General features: G+C 47.1%; 1 long non-coding RNA gene across 1 annotated transcript; it reads left to right on the top strand.

Annotated features, from left to right (window-relative positions):
- Window positions 1-763: 763 nt before the first annotated feature.
- Window positions 764-23,869, top strand: LOC309815690. Its single transcript, XR_014295921.1, has 3 exons — window positions 764-918; window positions 22,296-22,360; window positions 23,739-23,869. It is a non-coding gene; the product is annotated as an uncharacterized lncRNA (long non-coding RNA).
- The last annotated feature ends 4,060 nt before the right edge of the window (window positions 23,870-27,929 follow it).

Below are 27,929 nucleotides of genomic sequence, written 5' to 3'. Positions count from 1 at the left end.
AGAACCTCTGAGGCCTCTGTATTCTTCCATCCTGATGTCAGACTGCTGGCAGCCCACGCTGAGCTGCTTTATAAGACCATGCAGCTAGGCCACTAGAAAGATGAGAGGAGGGAGGAAAGGCCAGCTGGCCTTGCTGGGGGTTTGGAAGCTCTGCATTGAAGATACCTTAACCAGCATTGGACACTATGGTTTCTCTGCTCCCGGTGATGAATGAGGCCAAGGCTGGGCCTTTCAGCTGATTAGACACAGATGTGGATGTCTCTGAGTTTATCAGTCAGGGGCCTGGCAGGAATACAGAATTTATCCCAGGTGGTTCAAATAGAAAGTCTTTAATAAAAGCATCCACAGAGCAGCAGGCAGGGTTGAGGGAACAAGTACGGAACATTGAGGTACCTGGAGACCTGCATCGGGGGAGCCATTACCTCCCTAAGGCCAAAGGGCAAAGGGAAGAAGGAAGTCTTGGTGCCTGACCCAGTGGGACTGCGGCTGTGGAGGAAGGGCCTTCAGAGACAGGGCTCCAGGGCAGGGAGGGAGTGGGGAAGAAATCCCTACCCGTTTTTGCTGCCTCATGTTGGCCAAACCAGAAGCCAGCCAGCAAGGGTGCCCAGGATGGTGCCTTCCTCAGGGGTCAGCTCCTGGGGCCGAGAACACGTGGAGGTGAGTCGGATGAGGTCAGTCAGTACACTGACCACTAACCTGATTGCCATATAGCTACATTTCCTATAGCTTCTTACATGTTATCTCATTTAATTCTCAAAGGTACTCTAAAGCCGGCTGAGCCTGGGATTCTGCAGAATACCAGAGCTTGTGGGCATAGCGCACACTCATGCCTAATGGCGTGTTCGGGCTGATGAGCTGACAGGAGGGAAGCGTGTTGAAACCCATCACCAGGAGCTTGAGGCCAAAGGGACTCTAAAGGTCAGTTAGAAATGAAGTCACTGGGACGGTGACTGTGAACAATTTGCTTTCTTCAGCCTTTGTAATTTATGCTTTTTATCCTGAATGTTTCCCAACAGTAAGAAGGTTGTCTTCTGCTCAATAGGCAGTCCTGTCAGGGAGAGAATCTTGTGGGTTGCTGTGGGAAGTGACAGTGCTTTGCAGAAAGATCAGGCCAGGTCCCAGGAGTCATGGTTGAGGGAGGAAAGGGAAGCAGAAAGGCCAGAAGCCAGCTGTCCTGAGGAGGGGGTATGGCTGGGCCCAGGGGCGCAGGGCCTGTGCTCTGTCTCTGACTCCCCAGAGCTAGGAATCTCCCCCTGGTGGTTCTGCTTCCCTGCCTGAGGTTGAGCTGGGAGCTGTTCTCCACGGCATAGGTGCAAGCTGGAGTGAGTGACCTTCCAACAGCTCGGGGCAGCAGACACTGACAGTGGGTCTACTTTACTGTAAGGTAATCCAAGCAAGAGCCGCCACTTGATATGAAGTTCTTATCACCAAATAAATATTTCATCATTCGAGGCCCCAGTGAATCGAGGTATGGACAGGGCTTCAGTGCACACACCTGAGTCCCCTGCCCCCTCTCAGATGTACAGTGGCTCCTTCCCGGGGCGGGGGGAGAAGGAAGGCCTGTGGCTGAGCCATTAGAGGAGGTGGGAGAGGGCTTCCCCTCCATAACCTCCACCCAAGTGCTGAGTCACTCAGGTAGATCACCTCTCTGCGCTTTAGTTTTCTCAGCTGCAAAATGGAAATGATTTCCCAGCCCAGTTCTAGGGCCCTTTCTTGTTGCAGAGACCAAGTGTGATAACACAGGAAAGCATTTTGGAAGGCAGAAAATGACACATCAAGTGAACTAATTATTAATACCAACAGTGTCTTTTCAGAAAATGTCCCTCAAGAGGCCTAAACCATACTTGAGCTACTTTTATTTATTCATTTATACATTAAACAGATATTTACTGGGTACCTGCTATGTGCCAGGGGTTTATTTTCTGCCTTATGGGTTGGCAGGGTGCTCTGTATTCGTTTCTCCATTCACCAGTCCTGCCCTTTAGAGGTTTTATTTTAACCTCTGCTCTCCAGGGTTGACAGGGAGTATATAAGTAAGTCGAATGCTTGTTGGGGTTGATGAGGAATATATTGACTGAAATGAGATTTCAATGCCCCTGCTCATTACCTTCAGTCTTACTGAGGTTCTGCCTTTTTGCCTAAGGAGCTGCAGGCTGGGTGTGAGTAGGGAGCTGAGTAGCCCTGCTGGGCACCATGGCAACCACGATGAGGGACTGCCACCAGGGAGTTTAATGTCACGTTGCACCTTGAAGCTCATCAGCTGTGGGCCCAGCAGAAAATAAACCCTTCCCCGTTCTGGGAGGTGGATAAAAGGATGAGAGGCAGGTGTGATGGATGCAGCTCAGGCAGGGCTATATTAGCATCTGATGAATATGCTGATATTCATCAGAGGGGAGTTTTCCCTTTCAGTGGAACCTCTGCTTGCTGGGAACTCGGGAGGCCAGGCCCCAGCATGGAGAAAGGCACACATGCTGCTTGGTTATTAAATCCTGGGATGTCTTCTCAGGACATTTGCCTCAGAGCAAGAAGCATGGGGGCGGGATAGAGATAAATTAGGAGTTTGGGATTAACATAAACACACTACCTATATAAAATTGGTAAGCAACAAGGACCTACTGTATAGCAAAGGAACTATACTCAATATCTTATAATAACCTATAATGGAAAAGAATCTGAAAAAGAATATATATATATATATAACTGAATCACTTTGCTGTACACTTGAAACTAACACAACATTGTAAATTAACTATACTTCAATAAAAAAATAAAATAAAATTCCAAGACAAAGAAAGAAAAAAAAAGCATAGGAGTAGCGGGGCTCCCACACGGCGGGGAAGTCCAGAATTCCCTGCCTGTCCTGAAGGGGCATCCTCCTGAGTTAGCCCTGCCTTCCTGTCCCAGGTCTATCGCCTCTGGGTGTGTGATATTTTGTTGTTCCTTTGTTTAGTTAATAAGTCAACCCTCCTACAGCTCTCATTTCCTAGTAGGACATGTTGGTGGGCACCCAGTAGATGCCTGGATTATCTGATAAAACCAGCCTCGGTCCAGAAGAAAATTGTCTGTCAAGAATCACTAAACAAGTACAAAATAGTGTCCTTGTTGAAACAGAAAAGGAAATAAATAAATATGAGACAGGGTCTTGGGAACTTGGTGTCCCTTGGTTCTTTCAAAATATGCTCCAACTCCAGGACCCCAGGGAGGCAGGTGCCTGTAGGGGAGCAGACAAGCAAAACCCTTGCCTTGCTTCACCTACCACTTCACGGTTCTGGTGGAATCAGCCGAGTCTCAAATACTTGGTAGTAGGCCTTGTCTGCTAGGAATTTGTGCTTCTGCGTCTCTCTCCTTTTATCTTGCTTTCTTGTCATCCCCACACCGACCTCTTTAAACAAATCTAGCCTCCTCTTTTGCCTCATCAAACCTGCAGGCAGGCCCAGGGGCTGAATAGGAGCTGTGTCCAGCGGTGAAGGTAGGCCATGGTGATGAGGGGGATGATGGTGATGATGACGACACAACACCAGCTCCTCCTGTCACGATCACTAGTTAATAGGGGTACAGTGATGATGAGGGTTGACAACCCTGCAGCGGGTTTACCTTATTTTAGCTTCTCTTTGCAGAGGTGATTTAGGACTTCATAAAACTCTTCCCTGAGCTCTGGCGTTTGTCCTTCATTGTTTCTTAGACCCAGGATACTATTTCGGTTTAGAAAGTTCGCTTGTTTGTGCTGCTGCAGGTAGTGGCTGCCAGCTCCTCAGAGGAGAGGACCCAGCGGTTGTCTATTTTCAGAGGCACTGCACTGGCTGCCCGTTCAACATTGATTTTTTTAGATTGTTCCCTGTAATCGCACGGCACTATGCTGCCCTGGCCCAGGGCCCGTATAGATTTTGACTTGAAATGTCTTGCTTCATTCTCTGGAAGCTGCTGATGCTCACTCCTCCGGCTGCGGCCCCCAGCTTGTAACTGACGTCCTCCTTAGCTGAGCTAAGAGGTCTGAGAGGAGAGGGCGTCCACACTCATTTGCTGGACCAGCAGTCTGGCTTCTGCTCTTGAGGTTGCTTCAGTCCTGTGTTGAATGGTGGGGGGGCGGGGTGCTGAGCCGAAGGGAGTTCTTAAAGAAAGATAACACGTTAACATCAGAAATCTGCAGAATAAGACTTTGAAAACACCCCGAGAGAAGAAATATACTACATCTGGAGATAGAAATGAGGGTTAGGCACCAAATTTTCCTTTGCAAAATTAGCACTTCTTGTGTGCTGGTGGGAGCAGTAGGCGGCAGCCTAATTAGGTGACGATTAAGTAAAAGGGTTGCACCTGGGGCTTCTCCCGCCCGCCCGCCACACTGCCCCAAACATCCAGTGACTCTTCCCCAGTGCGGTTGGTGCTGGCACATAAGTGCTTGGTAGATGAAATCTCCCGTAGAGCTGAGGGCCGGAAATGGGACTGCCGGAGCCACACACAGGAATGCGTGGCTGGGGTAGAGAGAAGTGTGTTTGGGGTTTAGGGAAAACTGTGTTTGATGACACAGAACAAGATCTTTGAGGGGCTGAGGCCACAGGGTTCAGAGTATCTGCTGGGAGGAGGGGACAGTGGTTCCCAGGTGAGTGCCACAGTATTCTATGAAGGAGGTGCTGCTGTTGCTTTTTTCCAGGTGAGGAAATTGCCCAGGGTCACACAGCAGGGGGCCACTTCTTCCAGGACAGATGTGGGCCTGTTGGCGTCTGGACACTTTGCTAGGAGGAGGGGCACAGCCTCAACCCCCCCTCCCCTTCCCCAGTGGCCTCAGGCCAGGCTACGGGAAGCAGTGCCTCTGCCCCGTGGAAGTGGAAGGGGAGCCAGGCCATAGGAGCTCAGGGGGGCTGAGACTGCCCCTCCCCGGAGCCCGCGGCTGGGGACCTGCGTTCGTGCGCTACAGCTGACCCGACTCTTCATTCTTCCTCCCTCCAGGGACCTTTTGGCTAGAGGCCCAGGCTCTGCTGATAGAGGACTGATGGATTTCCTAAAATAGGAAGCCCTGTCACCCACCCATTCTCTCCCTTTGGCTGAGCTGGGTGGGGCCTCCTTAGGAGAAATCTCTCTTTATAGATTTGTTTTACCAGAAGCAGCTTTGGCAAAAAAGAGTGCGGCTGAACTCATGCCTTTGGTAGAGGGCCAGTTCACAGCCGTCCGGAGTCTGTTGAGCCTGCGGGTTCACTGAAATAATAGGCCAGGCTGGAGGTTGGGCAGGAGTCTGTGCTCTCACTTCCTGTTTAGAAGGGGTGAAAAACCCCAGGGGGCCACACTGACTATGCAGCCGAGTTCCTTTCCTTCCAGCAGAGGCCCCAGGGCCCCTGAGCCTGTGCAGGGAGCTCTAACCTTGGCTTTATAACAGACAAATTCAAGTTCTGGTTATCTCATTTTTATATTTGAAGACCTGGAGCAAATCATTCTAGGACTTGGTTTTCTTATCTGTGTAATGGATTTAACAGTCCCTGTGCTGCCTACCCACAGGGTTGTGGTCCAGGTTCCGAGGGGGAGCCTCTGTGTGCATCAAGTGCTGGGTCAACACTGTCAGTTGATAAAGAGACAAGCTTTTGTTTGCTCAGAAATAACACTCAGGGCCTGGAACAGGAAAGGTGAGCCCCAGCCATCTGTCTGCTCAGGGAGCTGCTTCTCTGTGGCTGTGGCCCATCAGCCTCTCTCTCTGGCAGTCCTGCCTCTTTCACATTGATTATAAAAATAACTACGCACCTCCTTCGTTTTGCCATTTGGATTTTGCTTGGCTGTTGGATTCACTCTTCTGTAACGCGGACTATCTTCTCCTTTCACACTCAGTTGATCTGAAATCGGATTTTACAGAATGGAGAGAGCTTCCCATTCTTTTGTTTATGAGGGGTTTGGGTTTTGTTTTTTAACCTTGTTTTGTTTTTACTGCTCAGAATTCCCCTGATACACTTAGTTTTTCAACTTTGCATGTGATTAGAGGGAGAAGCCATCACAATGCTAACAGTCCCCTCCCCTAGGTGTGATTCTGCCTTGAAAAACAGTAAGGAGGGAGACAGCGTAGGCCCAGCCTCAAGTCATGCTCAGACCATGTCCATTCTTGGTGCACTTGGCAGTCATGAGTTTGGCAGAACTTGGATGGGGCCATAAACTTGACCTGGGGTGAGGCCCCATCCCTCTGCTGACGGCTATGGGAAGGATCATGAGGACCCAGTCCCCCACCCCTAAATAGGCAGAGGCCTGGGGAAGCCCTGTTGGAGGCGGGACTCTGCTCCCCCCCTTGGCATGGTTGACCTTGTGTGTTTTGGGTGGGATGGAGAAAGAGACAACTGTGGGAAACTAGGAAAAGGCAGAGTGGCTGAACCCACAGAGGTGTCCCAGCTGCCCTTGCTTAACTGGAAGCAGAATCTTGCCCAGAGCCCCTTGTGAGCAGTGCAGTGAGACCGCACGCCCACACCCTGCCCACTCTGGAGGCTGGAACCAGTACCTGTTCCTCAGTGGTAGATACAAAAAAGAGCAGATAACGTCCCCATGCCTGAGGAACTCAAAAGCTTCCAGAGAGATCAAAGCAATCCCCAAAGCATGAAAGATGTGGCAGTTACTAAGAACAACTGGGTGTGTGAGAGGATGGCGGGTGCCTGGGCTCGCTCTGGCCTTCTGAACTGGCTGAGGGGAGTGGACCAATGATCCACTCGTCTCCCTTCTGCCCTCTTTGCTTCCCTTCCTTCCTGCTGTTTGTATAACACTGTGCTAGATCCTGGGTGAGGACGCAAGTGTTCTAATAAGGGATTCAGCAGTTCCTACTGGGCAGTGTCAGTGCCAGAGCTGGGGAGGACTACTTTAAGGGCCAAGTCCCCCTGCCTGAGGGGGCAGGACCTGGACTTTCAATATCAGTGTCAGGGCCAATGAGCCTTGTCCTAAGGGCATCCTTCTGGACTGACCATATCCTAATCTCGGCTTCTGCACCCGTTCTGTTCCTTTGCTTTTGCCTTTGAGTCTAAATCATTTACATAGATTCTACCTCCAAGTAGGCATCTTTCATTTGCTATCCCAGTGTCTGATTTGCAGAGACCCCTGACATCACCCTTGAGGCAAAACTTTGGCACTGGACCCCCTTTCTCACCTCGTTTTGGTTCTGTCAGGTTGCTTCAGCCCAGACAGAGCTTACAGAACTTCAGATTAGTTAAGGAGACAAGATGTAGACCCAGACTAATTTAAAAAATAGTATGTTAATTGTAAGATCTCAGAGGGCTTAATTTTGGTCCTGAGGGACAGTCAGGATTTGCATAAATGGGAAGGAGCAGAGAGTGCATTCTTGGCAGGAGACAAGTCTTCAGCAAGAGCTCAGGGATGGGAATGTGCTTCACGAGTTCAGGGAGCAATGAATAAACCGGTTTGCTAAAAATATTTATCAAGTGCTTCCTATGTGTGAGGCACATAGAAGATACAAAGGAAGGGTAATGAGTGATCCTTGTCCTCAAGGATTCTGCAGCGTTCTGATTCTGAAATGCCCTCATCAGAACAGAAAGGCCTGGGGAAAGTCTGAGGAATAAACCTGGAGGCAAGACTTGAGGGTGCAGGAAGGCATCAGCTCTCTTAGCACAGATATGGATGACCAAAAAAAAAAAAAATGTGCTCAGGACATAATCTTAGTAAAGCTGCAGATTATGTTTAAAGCAAACATTTACAAAGAGGATTGGCATGAGGAATGTGCAGGCAGAGGGAGCAGTTCCGTGTCACAGAGCTTCTGAACTGCTGCAGTAGATTGAGCAAAAGTGGAAAGAGAAGGTACCAGGGACCGAGCCCAGATGTATTTTAACAGCAGACTCTCCAGCCAGCTGATGTCCTTGATATTTGTTATGTTGCTATTGTGTTGGTGACCTTGGCAGCAAAGTCGTATAGGCTGGGGAGACCTTTCTAGGTTGCTAGATTCTTTGGCTTTTTGAACTTGTTGCAAGAATTTGCTTTGGTTTCCTCTCCCTGACTACAGAGGAATGCCTGTGGTCCCTGAAATAGAATAACAGTTGACGGAGCTCTGCGTCATGTTCACAGGGAAAATTACTAGTGAGATAAGTGATTGGGTCCTTGCATTTGCTTTCCTCAACACAGCTAAATTCTAATCGTTTCTCTGAAGGAACTGAATTTGAATTTGCATTTCTAAAAGCTGGTATATCATCACTTAAAGGTACAATTAAAAAGTAGCAAGACATGAAATAAGAGCTTAGGTATACCGATAAAATGAACATTCATTCAGCAGACATTTTTGTCCCTATCATGTTCCAGTCACTCTGCTGGGCACAAAACCAGGTGCCTATTTATAAATGCCTCCGTTGTACAATGCTCTTATATACACAAGATCAGGACAGTATCCAACTAAATGAACAAGGAATTCCAGGCTCGAATTCTTCCATTGGAAGCATGAACTGTCCATCTAATAGAAGGGCATGAGAGAAGGGATTTCTTCAGTGGTCTGTGATAACCATTTGGCCTCATCCCCCTCCGGACTTTGTGAGGCTACCAAGTTTCACAAGGAAAGGCCCTTTTCCAGGGCTGTGTATGCAGGAGGCAATGAGACCAAGAGGTGGGGGAATAACCTAACAAAGCAGGAAACAAAACCCGACGTCAAATTCTACAAAGTGGTGGAAGCTGGCTTGCCTCTGATGAAGCTGGTTCCTTTTACAACAACAAGCAGGGCACTCTGCCTGTTCTTAGCCCAGGCTGGGTGAACCTAATCTGAATAAGCCTGCTGGGTGGAAAGGTGTTTGCCTACGAACCGGTGAGTGGGGTCCAAGAGCCAGGATCTGAGGATAGGCAGATGCCTGGTGTGGACGCGGCCCCCTGTGGTTGAGGCCAGAAGGCCATAGGGAGGAAGGTATACTGCGGGTTCCATCTGTTTGTGCTTCTGCTCAACTCCTTTGAGAACCAGACACAACCGAGAGAGGAAAGCTTGGCACAGGATGGTGCTGGAGCATGCACTGTGGAAGCCCAGCCTGGGTCTTCTGCACATTAACTTCCTGGTTGCCCCAAACACAGGGCTCTCCATTGTAGCACTAATCTTTTTTTTTTTTAATTGGGATTTCTACCAATATGAATCATTTGTTAGAACAGTTTGGGTCCAGAAGGAGTGGAGACTGTGATACCCCTGGGTTTATGTTTGGGTGGTTCCTCTGACTCACTCAGAGAATCGGGTGATCTTTTGTACCTCAGTTTCTCCTACCCATGAAAACAGGATGAAACTTGCCTGCTTCAGATCACAAGGCTGTGGGAAACTTGCTTAAAGAAAGTAAAGAGTGTTTATACACGCGTAATACCTTTGAGGGAGGCAGGATTTCTATAGGAGAGCTACATGGTGCTCTGAAAAATCTTTCTTCAAAGTGAAGCCCATTTCATTGCTTGTGCCAACGTCCCTTTTCTTCCCACCTCTCTTCTAATCATCCCCACATAGTCATACACCCCATGTGATCATTTATTAGTAATAATAATAGCTACCCGGTATTGACCAACTCCTCTATGCCAGTCACTCTGCTAGATATTACCTTGAATTCTTAAAACAGCTATGAAGATTAATTATTAAGCAATCAATTAATTAATTATTAATTATTAATCCCTCTTTATAATGTGGAAGCTGAGGCCTAGAGAGGCGGGTGGAAAGGGTAGAGGTGAGCCAGCAAGTAAGTGGTAGAGCCAGGATTGTAACTCACGTCCATCTGACTCCAAAGCCATACCCTTTCCACTACACCCCACCGGCTCCTGGCCACTCTTCTCAGATTTCTGAGGGCAAAGGAGTGGAAACTGCTAGAGGAGGCAGCTCCTAGCAGAAAAGGGACGCAGAGTGCGTGGTGCCTAGCACAGCATTGGTGATGCCCACACTCACCCCAAGGATGTGCCTAAGGCTGCTTGTGGTGGACACAATGCAGTGGCTTTTCCTTGGCCTTTGCAGAAATGCTATCTGAGCTGAACCCACCCTTTTTTGTGTAGAACGCTGCATATTCCTAGTTCCCAGCTGTGTGGAGGAGCTCTGAAAAGGAATGAATTTATTTTCTGGGGCAGACTCATCACACATCCAGGTCCCTCTACCCTCTTGTACTTTGGGGATGCAGCAAGCCCCCTATGTGTCCACCCGACCTCTTGTTCAGAGGGTTGAAGGCAGGTGGTGTCATGGGCCGCTGTGGATTGTGCCTGTGTTGTGCTGCTTCTAGAAGGTCCAGTTTTCTGGCAACATAGCTTACCTGGAAGCTGTTAACTTTGCCCTAGTTCATTTTATTGCATGCATTCTTACCTGTTTTGTGATGTTTTCAGACAATAGGTGTGGTGGCTGATGAGTTGAAACCTGTCTTAATTGCACACTGAAGCAGGCTTAAGGAGTGTCATTACTTGCTTAATGATAGCAGCTTGCAAAACAGTTTCCATGGCTCTCAGCACAGCCAGGTCTTCACGGTCATACATCTGCTCCTGAAAAGGATCTGCCATTTGGAAATGCAAGCATTTGGCTCTGGCAAATGGTGCCCTGACGCAATCATTCTAGTGTTCGATGTCCTCTAAATGTCATTGCCTAGTGATTGGTATTGATTTTGGTAGCTCTTTCAGAGGCTGGGCTGTCAGCAACCCCTCTGGGGGAGATCATAGCATTTGATACCTGGGGAGTAGCTGCTGGTTTTATTGGTGCTTTGTTAGGACCAGAATTCCCTAGGGCCTATCATTAGCTCTTCAGAGGAGTTTTTATATACAATATCCAGAATACTTGTCAAATTTCTATATTATGTAATCACCATCAATGTTGTATGTGTAAGACTTTCTTTTTCCTATTTGCAGTAATCACCAGTTTAATACTTAGTTACTTAGGTAAGGATGCACAAAAAGGCAGAAATTTGGAGCCAGTTCTTATATACAGTAACATTCTATTTTTCCAACTTTCTAGCCATCTCAGGCAATGGTGTATTCCAAATACCATGTTTTTTCTGGTATCTAAAATTTACCTCTTCAAGTAAAAAAATTGATTTTTAGATGTTTAAAAATTAGATTTTAGGGCTTCCCTGGTGGCGCAGTGGTTGAGAGTCCGCCTGCCGATGCAGGGGACACGGGTTTGTGCCCCGGTCCGGGAAGATCCCACATGCCGCGGAGCGGCTGGGCCCGTGAGCCATGGCCGCTGAGCCTGCACGTCCGGAGCCTGTGCTCCGCAGCGGGAGAGGCCATAACAGTGAGAGGCCCGCGTACCGCAAAAAATAAAAATTAAAAAAAAATTTTTTTAAATTAGATTTTAAACTTTTGTAGTATAGTCTTGATTTCTTAAATATTACATATTTAATGTAATATAATTTTTATTTTAATGACTTGATCTATACCAGAAATTGTGCAATACTGCTGTCAGTCAATGATCGTTTCAAGGCAGTTGAGGCGCATGGAGTTGGCCCTTTTCCCCCGTTAGCTAGAGTGTTGTGAGCTCTCATTCCCCTGGACCTTTCGCATTCTCCACTTTCATTTCTCCCTGCTGCCACGTGTTCTGTTGCTCCTAATCCACAGCCTTATTTCTCACAGAGGAGTAAGGACTCGGCAAGGACTCTATTCCCCTGGAGAAGTTCAGCACGTGGGCTTAGTGACAGCAGCCCCCTGCTCACATGTCCTCTTCATTTACTCTGGAATTCACAGCTTTGCTGTAGATGGTGGAGGGTAGAGGAAGGCTAAGCCTCCAGCTCTCCAGGGTGTTACTGGCCTTGGCGCTGAACAGAGCTGCCTGCCGCTTGGGGAAACGCATCTCAGCCTGTATGGGGACCTCACAGGTTATAGATTCATTGTATGTATGATGTGTCCTTTATTTCCTGGCCTGACTTTGACAGAAACCCCTGCTCTGATTTCTGTTTTACAAGTAGCTGATGGTTCATGGAGCAACCGAAGCTTTCCCCCCCTCCAGTCTCTGTTTTGCTCCTTATGTACCACCCCCTGGATGGGCAAGAGATGCCAATACCATAGCAAAGAACCGGCTGCCCAACTTCTGAGCACTTCTGAGGATCCTTTGGTAACCCTCGTCACACGTGTAATTTCTTTTTTAATGCCCATCTTCCCCACCAAACTGTGAGCTCCAAGAAATAGGGAACTGTGTCGTTATTCTCTGAGGCCCCGGCCTCTGCAAAGTGCCTGACACATCGTGGGCACTCAGGGAATAGATGCTGGGTTAAGTTTGAAAAGGTCCTTCACTGACTTTCTCATCTGAACAGTCCTGCAAGAATACTTAGTGGACACGGATATTCTTCAGACTAGGTGTTTGAGCATGAAGAAATGTTTTTAAGGTGGCAAAATCTGTACTCTCCCCTGCAAGGCTGATGGGAAGGTCCATGCTGTCTTTCTGGTTTTCGGTCTGTGATCGCTTTTCAAAGTGCAGCATGTGGAATCTTAGTTCCCCGACCAGGGATTGAACACCACGCCCCTTGCATTGGAAGCACCAGTCTTAACCACTGGACCGCCAGGGAAGCCCCCAGTCTGTGATGGCAGTCCAATCAGTAAGTGGCGACCCTGTGCTCAGCACTCTTCTAGGGGCTGTGACGACTGGAGACCCACTGGGAGACTTTGCACTTGCCAAGAACAAGTTTATACCCTAGACAGGGAGGCAACAGCAGCCTCACGGGGAAGTATGTTAAGTACGCAGAAGTCTTGTGGGATTCAGAAAGAACAGAGAGACGGATGGAGACCGGAGCTAAGACTAGGACCCTGAGAGTGGAGTCTTCGATATTTGGTGACTCAGCCTCCGACCTCCTGCCTGTCTTTAGAGGACAGAGTTATCTGCACAGTATCCACATCATTTTCTTATTTGTTTACACTGCCATTTCTCTAGCCCCATCTTCTCTGGTGAGATAGCTGAAGTCTGGGCCAAATAGCTATTTGATATCTTCCTACCTTGATTTCCTCTTTTCCTGTCTCATTTTCTTATTCATTGTTTCCCTCCTTCAGCCACAGTATTTCAGTTTTCTTCACATGTCCTTTCCTACCTTCCCAGTTCCCAGACCTCTAGCCTCCTTTCCCCCCACACCCTGTTGCCCACCTGAACATGTACCGCCCAGGCAGGAGTCGGTTCACCTTTCCTTCTACTCACTTTTTCCTACAAACTAACTACCCCATGGCCCTATACTTCTGAGCTTTGCTTTGCGTTTTCCAAAATGAGAGTGATAACTTTATTTTCTTGTCAAACATTTACCTTCTCTGATCCAAGTGCTGTGAAAGGCACCACAGAGAAGTAATGTAATGAAGATATACCTTTCCAGGAACTCAGAACAGACTATTGGCAGTTATTTTATCTGAGAATCTCCTAAGCCTTTCTGGGGAAAAAAATAGAAGAATTTTGGGACTTAAGTTGAGCCCTAATATTGTGAACATTTCATAATTATATATTAGGAGGGGAGACAATGGGTGATCCTAATACCCTTAGGTAGAGAGGGAACCTATTGTGAGGCAGGAGAAAATTTACATTCTTACCCATTCTACCATGGTTGGTGGGCGTAAGACATGAGAAGGTATCATTCAACACCCTCTTGTCTAGCTCTGGGAATGCTCTGCTCACCTGCAGACAGAGCTGCAAATGAAGAATAGCAGGTTTCCTTGGGAGGTGGGAGGAGTCTCAGAGGAACTGTTATCACTGGTGAAAAAAGAAGCTTCCCCTTCTGTGATGAGAGACAGGAGCAAAAACTGTGAGAGCAGACCCATGGTGAGCACTAGGCCAGGCAGAGGCAGGGCCCTGGTCTCCTGCTGCCAGCAGCAGTGAGCTCTGTGGACTCCTCTTCCACCCATGGTAGTAGTGAAGAGTTACAGAGAAGGACCATCATCCTTGGGCAGTGGAGTCAATGGGGCATGTTTGGGAATGGTGGGGACCCACGGGGAGCTTAGACTTCCAGCAATGACTCTGGGTAGAGAATCAGGACTCAAAGGTATTACAGTTGTGCCCTTAATTGTTTCCCCAGACTTGGTGGGTAGAGAAAACTAAGATTAGGTAAAGAAGAATGAACTATGCCCCTGGTCCTCACAGAGAATGACATTGTGATGGGTGGTTAGGGAAACGGACACATACGCATGTAATACAGGGGAGTGAACAGAGTTGGGGTGATGGGTAAGGAGAGAAAGTGTTGAGTGTGAGCTGAGTATGGGATTGGCCAACCTTAGTGATCTGAATGGGAAGAGTCAAGTTGTGGCCTCCTTGGAAATCTCTTAAAGTGACTGATGGTGTTTGTTCCTCTTTGTGGCATAAATGTTCTCAATACTGCTGATGAGGAGATGAGGACTGAACCTTCCTCATTCACTCTAACCAGATGAGATCATTAGTGTCCTAGAGCATTTTCTTACTAGTTGATACTGAAGTTTTCCCATCCTGGTCTTCTTTGGCCAGTGCAGAGATAAATGCTAATGACACCAGGGAATTAAACTTAGCAGAGTTCAGATAAAACCAGCTGTCCAGGGGGTGATGGTGCCATGACCACTGCTCAGGGCACTCTCATTCCGTAAAGCTGACTTCAGTATAGGTGGTACAGAGTTGCTGAAGACCAGTCATGGCAGAGATCATACAGATAACCAGGTACAATTTCTGTCCTCTCTCACCTGAAGAATCTGAGGTCCAGTGAAGATAAGATCTTGCCCAAATTCAGAGTTGCAGAACCAGGGAAAAAAACCCAAGTCCTCCAATTGCTGGGTAAGGGTGTCATGTCTTCTGCAGTGTAACCTTAGAATACAATGTCCTCTAGCTAGACTGGGCTATAGCACTTGACTCAAGAAGACCTTGATAAAATACAAAATGAAGCCATGTATTAAGCTCCAATCATCAATAATACTTTAGTGTGGAGGGTGACAGCTTTCTCTTACATCAACCAGGCCAATAGGATAGGATTTAAGAATAACCTGCTCCCATCCCTACTACCAGTAGAAAACCTTCCCCCTTCTTTCCTCCTTCTGCTTTGCCCTAAAGCACATACCCACCTTAGTTAGGGCAGCATCTTTGTTAGTGCTGAGCCTAGAAGTGCACCATGTTGACTTTCCTCTTTGGGCCATGTCAGGATCTCTTAGACAAGGCAGATCTTTGGGCCTTTCCTGTGTTTTTCTAGTTGCCATTTCTGTGATGGAAGTGAAACTCAAGACGTTTTAGATTAAATCTCATAATCTGTCATTCTTCTTCACACCTAAGAGATCAAGAGTAGAGGAGGAAAAGCCATGAAATATTCCTTCTGCCAGCCAGTGAGGTCATTGATGACTAACATGGTCAGTGTCTTTAGAAAAACTGACACTAAGAAAATGCATTTGGACAAGAAGGTCCTACTGTATAGCACAGGGAACTATATTCAGTATCCTGTGATAAACAATAATGGAAAAGAATATAAAAAAGAATTATATATATATACATACACACATATACATATAGGAATCAATTTTCTGTACAGCAAAAATTAACACAACATGGTAAATCAACTATACTTAAAAAAAATGCATTTCAGGGGTTAAAAACTCCATTCTAGAGCTTTATAAATGACACGCTTTATCTGGTAACTTAAAGAACTTTTGATGTTCCATTGTTCTCCTATGAGGACCATGGGTCATGTGGTTCATCTCCCTTAGTCCCCACTGCCAAGTAGGTGAAAAATGAGATGCTTTGAATCAGATCTCACCACTGAACATATACTCACTGCCTGGGCTAATTCCTTCTCTCATAAATTCCTTTCCTTACATATCTTCTCACAGAATTATCGGCCCTTCAAACTGGTCAGATAAAGACAGTAAGCACTCAGCTCTGATCACCTCACTTCCCTACCAAAACAGTTATCAGCTGCTGACTAGCTGTAGCAGTTGTTCCCAAAGAGTGGTCCCTGGACCAGCAGCGTCAGCATCGCTGGGAAGCTTGTTAGAAATGCACATTCTTGGGCCCCACTGCAGACCCACTGAATCAGGAACTCTGCAGATGGAGACCAGAAAGTTGTGCTTTAACAAGCCCTCCAGATGATTTTGATGCATGTTTGACAAGCACTGGACCCCAGCATTAAATGTGCTCTCTGGAGCCTGCCATTGGAGAGGCATCATATTATAAACTAAAAGCCACCTGTTCAGCCTTCTGTGTGCACCCCTGTATGCACTCTGTACTCTGGTTAAAGAGAAGAGGCACTTCATTTTCATGCCTTCCTGCCTTTACTCAGTTGGATCCTCTGCCTGGAATGCTTTCCCCTGCCTTACCCTGTACCTGTCTACCCAATTCTTTACCTAAAAGCTTTGCCTGCCTTACATGTCGGAAGGCATGTTTCTGATGAGGGATGTTTTTCATTTTTAGAAGCAAAGATGGCCATCCCCAGTTATTTACAGGCCCCTTCATCACGCTAATAGGACCCCAGCAACACTGGAGGGTTTCTCCAAGTGACAGTCTGCAAGCATCCTCTAGTCCTCACGTAGGTTAACTAACATTTGCTCATTGTTTCCCTTCCGGGAGCCTCCAAAGGCAAGTGCTGTGACCGAAGAGGGGATGATTCAGTCCAGACCTGATGGGTAAACAGGATACAAAATCCAATGCTGCTGATGTGAGCAATGAGCAATAAAGACAGCCTATAATTCAACGGCATGAGCCTTGATAACTATCTCTTGCAGTTTCTAGCCTCCCAAGCTGAATGCCTCCTCAGGATGTGAAAGTGAAACTCATCCTGATAATTGAAGCACTGGAAAACACTGGTAGTTTTGTAAAAACGACATACTGCAAATACACGATGTTCTGAGCAATGCATTCGCTTCTGCCAGGTTTCATGAGCCAAAATGACCACCTTCATTACAAAAACCGGAAACAAATCCTGACTACTAATCCTAAACTCTCAGCTAGTCTCTGTAGGACGTTGCTCAAAATGGTGTCCACCAACGTGATCCCTCCTGCCTTCAAGGTGTCACTCACTAGGTCTGTAGCCATTTGCAGCTGTGGGGGAACTGGGCAGCCTCTTCCTGCACAAATGGATGATAACGACTGACATGTCCGACAGGGCTGTTGTGAAGATTAACTGGATCATAGGTTCCCCTGTAAATGGCAAAGTTAATGTAAATATGAGCTAATATTATTATTTTGACCACCCTGCTGCCTCCTCCAAAGCCAGAGATCTTATAGTTTCACTTGACAAACTGAAAAATCATTCTTATGTCATAAATATTCAGTTAGTCCTGGAGTATGCCCAGAGGTGACTGGGGCTTGGCTGAAAACAGCCACTAGCTTTTTTTTTTTTTTTTTTAATTAATTAATTAATTAATTTATGGCTGCGTTGGCTCCTCGTTTCTGTGCGAGGGCTTTCTCCAGTTGCGGCAAGTGGGGGCCACTCCTCATCGCGGTGCGCGGGCCTCTCACTATCGCGGCCTCTCTTGTTGCGGAGCACAGGCTCCAGACGCGCAGGCTCAGTAATTGTGGCTCACGGGGCCAGCCGCTCCACAGCATGTGAGATCCTCCCAAACCAGGGCTCGAACCCGTGTACCCCGCATTAGCAGGCAGACTCTCAACCACTGTGCCACCAGGGAAGCCCAGCCACTAGCTTTTAGTGAGATGTTGTGATTAGGATGTGGAAGGAGTTAGAAAGAACATATTTGGTTCGAAGCGCTGATTTTTCCCAGTGTGGTCCTCAGGCTGATCTCTTGTTCACAGAATTGTGGGCTCTTTGAATTGGAGGGTGCTGTAGAGGTGACCTAGTCTAACCTTCACACATTTCAGAAATCCATGCCACAGCCTCCCTGACAAGTGTCATTAGCTCTTGCTTGGACATCTCCAGAGTTAAGTGAGCCCATCTCAAAAGCGCATTGCATTGTTAGATGGTTCCAGTTGTTGGAACATTCTTTCAAACTTTGAGCCAAAGTCTTTCATTTTACTTCGAACTATTGTTCTACATTCTCAACTCTGACAGAACACACAGAAGGCTGCTCTTCTCAATATGGCAGGGCTTCCTGAAGACATAATGCACACCTAGCTTGCTTCTCTTTTCTGAACTAAACATCCTCAGGTCTTGTAAATTTCCTTTGTTGATGTAGTTTCCAGAACTGCCTCCCAATCCTGGTTCCCTTGTCTGGATGAGGAGCATGAATTTTTGTGATGTGATTGCTGGGGTAATGATAAACTGACAGGAAGATGGTCTTATAATAAGGCAAACTTTCCCCTCCTCCCTGCACCCTTACTGCAGCACACAACTACAGGAATTCAAAAAGAACCCAGTGGTAACTGACCCTCCAAGCTTCCAAGTCTCTAAGGAACCAACCAACACAGTGACATTGGGCTACGCGGGCAGCCTGATACTGTTTGTTATGCAGAATGAATTCACTTGGTGTATTTCCTACTGGTCCTCTCTTTATCCAAAGTGATAGAATTCTTCCCAGTACTTCTATAGAAATGTTTAAGCAGCAGGCAGTGTAGGAAGTTGGATGTAGTGGTAACGTGCATAGGCAGACTGATCTGAGGTCGAATATGGCTCTGCCGCTTCAGCGATTTACTTTACTTCTCTGAACCTCTGTTTTCTCATGTGTAAAATCAGGATGATCATTCCTACCTCAAAAAGTTAATGTGAGGGCTTAAAAACATTGCTATTTCCAAAACAGAGCCTGGCTCACGGGAGGTGCTTATGAGTGCACTCTGATGTTCTTAGCACATGGACTTTTGTTGAGGTTTTGGCCCTCCTCCCTCCAAAGCAGCCCAGATAAACGTGTTTAAGACATTCTGGTGTGGTGATGAGAGTACTGAGGAATCCAAAGCATGGGGTGGCAAAATTCTTTTTGTGAAAGCCCTAAGGTAATTATAATACTTTAAATTTGCATTTTAATAGTCACGTGTGTCTAGTGACTACAGGTAGCAACCTAGGTGCATGTGAATTAGAATTGTGGCAAAAAAAAAAGGCTAAGCCCAGTCCTTGGGTTGAATGACAAACTAATAAGCAGTAGGGAAAGGATTCAAGTTTTCCTGTAGGAGAATAACAAGAACAGAAATGTGGAGAATCCGAAGACAGCCAACAGCTGACACCCTTGCACAGGGTGGTCAGGTATTTCAGCCTTTGTGGGTCATACAGCCTTATCACAACCACTCAGCTCTGCTGTTGAAGTGCCAAAGAACCACAGACAATATGTAAATAAATGACTGTGGCCATGTTACAGTACAGTGTTATTTACAAAAACAGGCAGCAGGCTGGATTTGACCGTAGACCACAGTTAGTCAACCCCTGGTCTAAAGTCCTATCTTCTTTCTTTCCCTTTTCCTTTTCTTTTCTCTTTCCTTTCCTTTTCTTTTCTTTCACTGTTTCTTTCTCTCTCTCTTTTTCCTCCTCCCTCCATTCCCTCCCTTCCTTCCTTCCTTTCTTCCCTTGTAAGAACACTTAACATGAGATCTACCCTCTTAACAAATTTTGAACTGCATATTGTCAACTATTGTCACAGTGTTGTACAGCAGATCTCTACAACTCTGTAAGTTATTCATTTTGCATAACTGAAATTTTATACCTGTAGAACAACAACTCCATTTCTCCCTCATCCCAGCCCCTGGCAACCACCATTCTACGCTCTTCTATGAGTTTGGCTATTTTAGATATCTCATATAAGTAGACTCATGCAGTATTTGTTCTTCTGTGACCAGCTTATTTCACTTAGCATCGTGTCCTTAAGGTTTATCCTTGTTGTCATCAACAGTTGAAAGTCAAACTTTCCTTCTGGCATGTGGCTGATTCTTTCTGAGTAGTGCTGCAGTGAACATAGCATCAAATATCTCTTTGAGATCCTGATTTTGATGCTTTTGGATAAACACCCAGAAGTGGGATTGCTGGATCATATGGTAATTTTTTGGGCAATTTTTCAGGAACCTCCATACTGTTTTCCATAGCTATTACACCACTTTACATTCCCATCAAGAGTTCCAATTTCTCCACATCCTTGCCAACATTTGCTCCTTTGCTTTTTTGATAAAGCCATCCTAACATACATCCTAAGTATGAGGTTGTTAGAGTCTTATTTTCTGATCTCAGCCCTGGGGACCTGCTTCTATCGCTTTCATCTTTCCAAGAGCATCTCTCTTCCACTCTCAGGGACTCTAGGATCCCCTCTAGGTTCATTGGGCACACAGTCCCAAAATCTGTCTAAAGATTTGCTTCAAATACTTGTAGCTCCTAGAGGGGCAAGGACCTCCATCCAGTATCCTTGAGAAAGAAGGAGAGGGAGTATGTATTATACAAAACCTTCCATCCAAATCATCTCTTAGGTATGCAAGTGCCCTGTTATATGATTCCATGACAGTCTATACTCTTGCTTTGTACCATTTAGCTCAACTATGGTTATTTTTGTGATAGTCAGCTTACCGTCTCCCCTCCTCCCTCTCTATGAAGGCAGGGCCATGTCTGAATTGCTGTACCTGGCTATATCCCTGGCATTTAGCAGAGTGACCCACACAAGGTACACAGTCAACAAATACCTGCCCCTCAACTCATCCATAGAAGTTTTTCAGACCCCATCTGCCAGACTTCCTCTTCCTAGCACTGTAGGGAAAAGTTTGACTTCCGATGGTTAATGAACTCCAGGCCTAAAAAACAAGACCTAACGACATATTATAGGCATGGTCTCGACTGAAGACCTGCCATCTCAGGCCTCAGAAGTTTTCTTGGTAACTATCACTGACAAACCTTCTCTATTTACACATTTCAGGGATTTCTTGGGAAACTTAAGGAACTGTTCCTTTTGAAACTTGGGATTGGTGATTCAGTCAATATTTTCTTCCTTGGAGAAAGGACCTTTTAGAATTTTTGTACCTGGCATACCTTTTTTTGATCCTTAAATTGGATTTTGTGAACTAAGTTTTGGGGGGCTTTTCCTTTTGTAAGCATGAACAGCAGCAGAAGACAGTTAAGTGCTGAATCTGTGTTCACAAACCAGGCGTGGAAGTGCAGTCATCTGAACAGCCCCTCAGTGGACAGAGCTGGCTGACCTCCACAAGGCAGGCAAAGTTCACTAAAAGGCTGCTGGGAGAGTTTCCAGGGCTCATCCCAGGCTGCCGCCTCGCTTATACCCCCAGGAGGGTAAAAAGGAGGGTGATTCATAGGTTACCCAGCAGGGGTAAGTGAGGTGGGAGGAAGATGGTGGGTAAGTGGGGGGAGAGATGGATGGTGTGTCTCTTTCCCTGTTATTTTGTTGTTGCAGCCACCTGGTGCCCTCTGTGGGTCTCAGTGGAGGGCAGATCCCAAGCCAGTGTCCCTTCCTCCCTACTGCAGCCATGCTGAAGTCCCATTCGGTATCCCACAGCCCTTGCCACCATAATTTGGCTGAATAACTCCCCTTCCCACTTTGCCCCACGAATTCTTGCAGGTTTCAACAGAGGCTCAGTGTAGTGTCCTTCTCTTGTCCCTTTCCCTTTGCTTGGGGGCTGCAGAGGGTTGAATAGTGGTCCCCCCCAAAGATATGTCCAAGTCCTAACCCCTGGAACCCATGAAGGTGACCTTATTGGAAAATGATCTTTGCAGATATAATGTAAGGATTTGAGATGAGATCATCCTAAGCTTAGGGTGGGCCCTAGGTCCAATGACAGGTGCCCTTATAAGAAGAGGAGAGGACACACAGAGACACAGGAAAAGGTTATGTGAAGTCAGATGCAGGAATTAGAGCGATATAGCCGCAAGCCAAGCAATGCCGTAGATTGCCCCTGGTGGAGGCAAGGAGTGGATTCTCCTTCAGAGCCTCCAGCTGGAACCAACCCTGCCCACACCTTGATTTTGAACTTTCGGCCTCCACAAGTGTGAGAGAATAAAGTTCTATAGTTTTAAGGCACCCAGTGTGTGGTAATTTGTTATGGCAGCCCTAGGAAACTCGCACAAGTGGTAATGTGAGCGTGGTTCGGAAAAGACCTGAACATATCAAGCACACGTTGTTATCTTTTCGGCAGCATTGTCTGGGGCAGCCAGGGCTTGGAAGTGTTAAGGAAAATAGTGCTGGGTCATGTGCTATTAACCACCAGCCCTAAAGCCAGGGGTGACTGTGGCAGATAGCACCTCCCTTATCCTTATCAGCTGGGAAAATGAGAGAATTAACGATAGAGCTCTGTGACCACCCGGCTGGCTGCAGAGGGCGAGAAAGGGCAGTCTGGTCATGGGGCTTTCATATCTCTCTCCTCTCTTCACTCCTCCTTTGCTTCTTAGCCTACAAGTGGGAAAAGAACAGGGCTTCCCATCCGCAGCAACTGCTGCCTGTTAGACTGCAAACACTGTTCATTTTCTAAATGATGGACTCTTCCCTAAAGGGGCAAAGTAAAGCAGCATTCAGTGTTGGAGAAAAAAAATCCTCCCAGCCTCACTACTCTCTTTGGTCTTTCCCTCTCCCAGGCACCAGCCCTTTGGCCTGACGTCAGATCAGTGTGGCCGGAAACATAAACTGGGTGAAGCAGAGAGTGAGTACCAGGCATGTGCTGGTGAGATATCTGGGGAACCATGAAGGGGCCAAGGTGGGGGATGGCTCGCTTTGGCTGTTTGGGTTTCCATCATTTAAAAATGTTGGGAGTTCCTTTTGGTGTTGATGGATAGGACAAATCTTGTTTGTCCTATTGGCTGAAAAAAGTCTCAATTAATGATAAAGAGAGAGATTTTTGGCAGTCACTAAATGGTCCAGTACTATAGCTTCAGCTAAGACATTTCTGTTAAAACAGAAATATGTGTGCTGTTTATAGTTGCTTTCATGTTCATTTCATTTGAGTCTCTCAATAGCCCATGAGATGAGTGGAGCAAGGATTATTACTCCATCTTATAATGAGGAAACATGAGGTTCGTGAGGGGAAGAGGATATAGATGGACAGCAGGGATGTAGTAGGGAATTCCAAGTTCGGGGAGGAGTGTGGGTTGGGAGATGAGTGTGAAGGGATCTGAAAGTGAAGAAATCTTCATGGCTGCAGAGCAAGTCATGTGGATGAACGATATAGTTGGAGAGCACTGTCACTTGAAAAGTTTTCTGAAGTGGCGTAGGTGATTAGAAATGAAAACTGAATGGGAAAAAATCAGGGATACCTGTGTTTTGTGAGCAGAGATTCCCCCTGGAGGCTGAACATTCAATACATGGTGGATTTTGCTAAAACTGAGTCTCCTCACCCCCATGACTGCCCACCTTAAAGATGCTTCATGATAATATGACGAATGAACTTTGTCCTCTGCAATACAGAGGAGAGGCTGCCATGGTAGCGAGTTGTTGCATCCTGTGCCTGGATGCTGAATGGGGTCCCCCTGTGCAAGGCAGCATTTGAGGAAGCTGGCTCTTTCGGGCTCTGGGAGGCCTGGCTGGTGCATGTGACCTTTGGGTTGTTATCTGTCTATATGGAGCCTTGAAAGGAGGGACTTGGCACATCTACCACCCAGGGCGGGAGGCCTGTCCTCAGCTGGTCTGACACATCACATTTGCTTTTTGATTTGCACACATAAAATGAATCTCCCCAACGACCCTCTCCCAAGAGCCTCATCAATTAGAACTGCTTTTGTCCTGAGACTCCTTTTGTTGACCAGCTTGGAAATTCGTTAGGAGGGAGAAGAAAGGGAAATTGTCTTTGTGGGCAGTGGTGCTGGAGAGCTGGCTTCTAATGAAGGAGCCCTGAATGGTGCCATTGTGCTGCTGTTTATATAGTTTTTATTTTAATTTGCATCCGTACCAGGCCCGGATCCCGAGAGCCATTCGGCTGTGTTTGGAGCTTTTATCTCCTCCCATAGAGCCAAATCTGCCAGCTTATCATTTGCCTCGAGGAAATTAATGTGGGTCCCCCCTCCCCTTGCTTTTATCATGTGCAGTTGAATTGTTTATGCATCCGTGGAGAGAAAGAAAGGCTGCACAGAACCGCAGAAGGTTTCTTTCCCAGTGTTCATGGATCATCTGAGACTTAAAAGTCTTCTAGAGCCAAGGACTCAGGGAGCAAGGCCTGGACTGAGGCAAAGGGATGGAGGGTAGGGGATGGGGATGCGGCCTCAAGGAACTGAACTGAACGCCTTGAAGTAAGAAGTGAGATAAACTGTGCTCCATTTCCCCTCATCCTCTGCGTGGATATATATTCCTTACTCTTTTTCTACCTTTCCTGAATGTGTCAGCAAAATATGACTCAAGAACCAAACCCAGCTCACTTTTCCCTTTCTTTTTTTTTTTTTTTTTTTTTTTTTTTTTTGCGGTACGCGGGCCTCTCACTGTTGTGGCCTCCCCCGTTGCGGAGCACAGGCTCCGGACGCGCAGGCCCAGCGGCCATGGCTCACGGGCCCAGCTGCTCCGCGGCATGTGGGATCTTCCCGGACCGGGGCACGAACCCGCGTCCCCCGCATCGGCAGGCGGACTCCCAACCACTGCGCCACCAGGGAAGCCCCACTTTTCCCTTTTTAATTAAATTGCAGCTCTGTAGTGTGGCATTGAAGACTCCACATAACTTAGTCCCTTGCACTTCCTGCTGCTGGCTAATGAGAATTATCAGTTCCAGCGTATGGACTTCCTGCGCCGTGGTTCTCCCGCTCTGTGAGCTTGCCTCTGTCCCATGTCCCTGCTCAGGCTTCCCGCCCCTGGAATGCCCTCCTGCCTCGTCTAGTCCCTGCTCCTTCAGTCCCATTTATGGAGCCTTCCCTGAACGCTCCAGCTCACATGGTTCTCTTCATTCACTAAGTCCTGGCTACTCAAAATGGGGCCCTGACCAGCAGCTGGGACCTCCACTCAGAACCTGTGAGAAATGTAGCATCTTGAGCTCCACCCCAGAACTACTGAATCAGAATCTGCATTTGAACAAGACCTCTGGGTATTCCAAATGCACAGTAAAATTTGAAAGCCCCATTCCAGACACCTGTGACATTTATCAATTGGGCCTCCCCACCTGGGGATGGGTTGATTCCCGAATGTCTTCATGAGAGTGGACCTCGCTTCCCTGCTGTGAGTGGTCACACTTAGAGACAAAGGCAGGCAACTTAGGTTCACTTGTGGCATCCTTTACAGCTCAAGGATGACCTGACTACATTATAAGAGCTCAATAAATACTTGGTTAATTCCATGCAGATTTGCCCTGTAAGTCACATTTATTTGTTGCTCTTTTTAAAACATTGGGCATCCAATGTTTTGATGTCCTTTTATGTGTGCTTGTTTTATCATCCTCATCTTAATTATGAACATATTAAGGGCAGGGACCTTTGGCTGTTTTTTCTTGTCTCCATACAGCTCTTTCCCCTATGACAAAATAAGCCTTCCCAAGACTTTTCAGAGCAGAGAATAGCGATCGCCTCTGACCCTATTTCCACATTGTGTTGGGTCAGATAATCCTGGTGCCCAGAGTGTTGCCCTTGGGGCTCTGCCCTCATCTCAGCCTTCCTAAGGCAATTACTGCCAACATCAGGTTACCCTCATATGTCTGTCTCCAGTACTCCAGCTCCAGAAAGAAAAGACTTAGACATTGCCCTCAAGAAGTGACAGTTTAGTGAGCATGAAAGAGGTTATAGATGCACAGTGTGTATTGGGCACAGGGGTCTGAAGCCCTCAGGGAGAGCTTCTGGAGGAGCCTTAAACCATGCCTGGAGGAGGAGGAAGGTTTTGTGTTCAGTCTAGGCTAAGCCATGTGACAAGGCCCTCAGGCCAAGAGACCATGGGGATGGAGAGCCAGGGCACTACTGCACCGTGTGTGTGTGTGTGTGTGTGTGCGCGCGCGTGCGAGTGTGTGTGCACGCACACGCACGCCTGGGTGGGTGGGCCCAGCTTGCCCAGGGCTTTGTGCCTATCTAAGGGAAGTGAGATTTCATCTTACAGGTGGTGGAAAGCCACAGGGGACACTGAGCTGGGGGGAGACAATTGTGGGGTTAAATCTCTCTGTGCCAACACTGGGTTGGGTGGCTGGGACAGGGTGAGAGGGACACCTGTGGGAGGGCTGTAGCCAGAATCTAGGCAAGAGAGGATGGCAACCCCCCAGGAGTGCCAGCTGTAAGGACCCCAGGGTTGTGCTCTCCTCACATAGGGTTAGTTGCCAATTCATGTCCAACCAGCCTCTGAACTCTCCAGAACCTGTTGTCTATTCCCACTGGCATGGTCCAAATACTCATCACTCTTATTTGCCTCCCCTGGAGGTTCTTCTAAAGTGTAGTCTGGCCTGGCTCTCTTTCCTGGTTCCCTAGTGTCCTTGCCTGGAGGGTAAGGACCAACCCCTCCCCCATGGCATAGCAGGCCCTTTGTTCTGGCCCACCAGCCCCTCTCCAGCCTGAGCTCTCTCCACCCCATCTGATGCCCTCCTCTCTGCACAGAGTTCCCAGTTCCTGGAACCTGCTTTGCCCTGGGGAATTTCAGAGCTTTCCCCTGCACTTAGAAACTCCTCCCCCGACTCTGGTTGGTGAATTCTCTTCCTCCAAGATCCAGTGCAAATGTCATCTCCCGGGGAAAACTTCCCAGACTCCCCAGACACACATGCTTCCTCCTCTGCATCACCTGAGCCTTTATACATCACTCTCTGGCTTCTGATGTTGAATTCAAGGTGACTGTTTATGCATCTGCCTCCCGCCTCCCTGGCTAGTGCCTTGAGACAGTTCCTGGAAAAGGGGGTCTTGGGGGGCACAGAGGGGTGACGTACTCAGGGCCCCCCTCTCCTCAGGCCCTTCACCTCTGTAGTAACAGCTCCCCGCTCTGGCTCTGCACCTGGCCCAGGGCACCAGTTGGTTGAATTAAACACAATTGGCCTGAGCCAGGAAAGCAGAAGGCTGAGAAGAGAATCTAAGTGTGCCCCGTCCAATAGAAATGCAACGTGAGCACATTTTACATTTCGTAGCTGCCACATTAAAAAAAAAAAAAAAAGTAGGGCTTCCCTGGTGGCGCAGTGGTTGAGACTCCGTCTGCCGATGCAGGGGACATGGGTTCGTGCCCCGGTCCGGGAAGATCCCACATGCCGCGGAGCAGCTGGACCCGTGAGCCATGGCCGCTGGGCCTGCGTGTCCGGAGCCTGTGCTCCGCAACGGGAGAGGACACAACAGTGAGAGGGCCCACGTACCACACACACACACAAAAAAGTAAAAGTTAAAAGAAACAGATAAACACATGTTCATAGCTACTTTGTCTGTAATAGCCCCCAAATAGAAACAACCCCAATGTCCATCAACAGGTGAATGGATAAAAAAACTATGATAGATTCATATAATGAAATACCACTCAGCAATTAAACAAATGAACTCCTGATAACAATGTGAGTGAATCGCACAATAATTATGCTGAGTGAAAGCAGTAAAAAATTATGCATACTATGTGATTCCACTTACTTAAAATTCTATAAAATGCAAACTATTCCATAGAGACAGACTGAATATCCTTAATTATCTTAGGATGGGGGGGCAGTGGGAAGGAGGGACTACAAAGGGGCATGAGAAAACCTCTTTGAGGGTGATGGACATGTACATTATATGATGTAATGATGGTTTCACGGTATGTACATGTCAAAACTTGTCAAATTGAACACTTTAAATACATGTAGTTGATTGTATGTCAATTATACTTCAATAAAGTGATAGAAATGAAACAATAATTAATTTAAATAATATATTTTAACCCCATATATCCAAAATATTATCATTTTAACATATCAATATAAGAATTATTAATGAGATTTTTTACATTCTTTTTTTTTAATTTATTTATTTTATTTATCTATTTTTGGATGCGTTGGGTCTTTGTTGCTGCGCGTGGGCTTTCTCTAGTTGCGGCAAGCAGGGGCTACTCTTCGTTGCAGGGTGCGGGCTCTAGGCGCGCGGGCTTCAGTAGTTGTAGCACGTGGGCTCAGTAGTTGTGGCTCGCAGGCTCTAGAGCGCAGGCTCAATAATTGTGGCGCATGGGCTTTGTTGCTTCGCGGCTTGTGGGATCTTCCCGGTCCAGAGCTCGGACCCATGTCCACTGCATTGGCAGGCGGATTCTTAACCCCTGCGCCACTAGGGAAGCCCTACATTCTTATTTTTGTACTGTTTTTGAAATCTGGTGTGCATTTTATAGAG

Source organism: Mesoplodon mirus, assembly GCF_964341445.2.
Source record: "Mesoplodon mirus genome assembly, chromosome: 14".
In the NCBI taxonomy this organism is placed as follows: domain Eukaryota; kingdom Metazoa; phylum Chordata; class Mammalia; order Artiodactyla; family Ziphiidae; genus Mesoplodon; species Mesoplodon mirus.
Note: the sequence above shows the minus strand (reverse complement) of the source record. Positions and strands in the feature narration are given on the sequence as shown.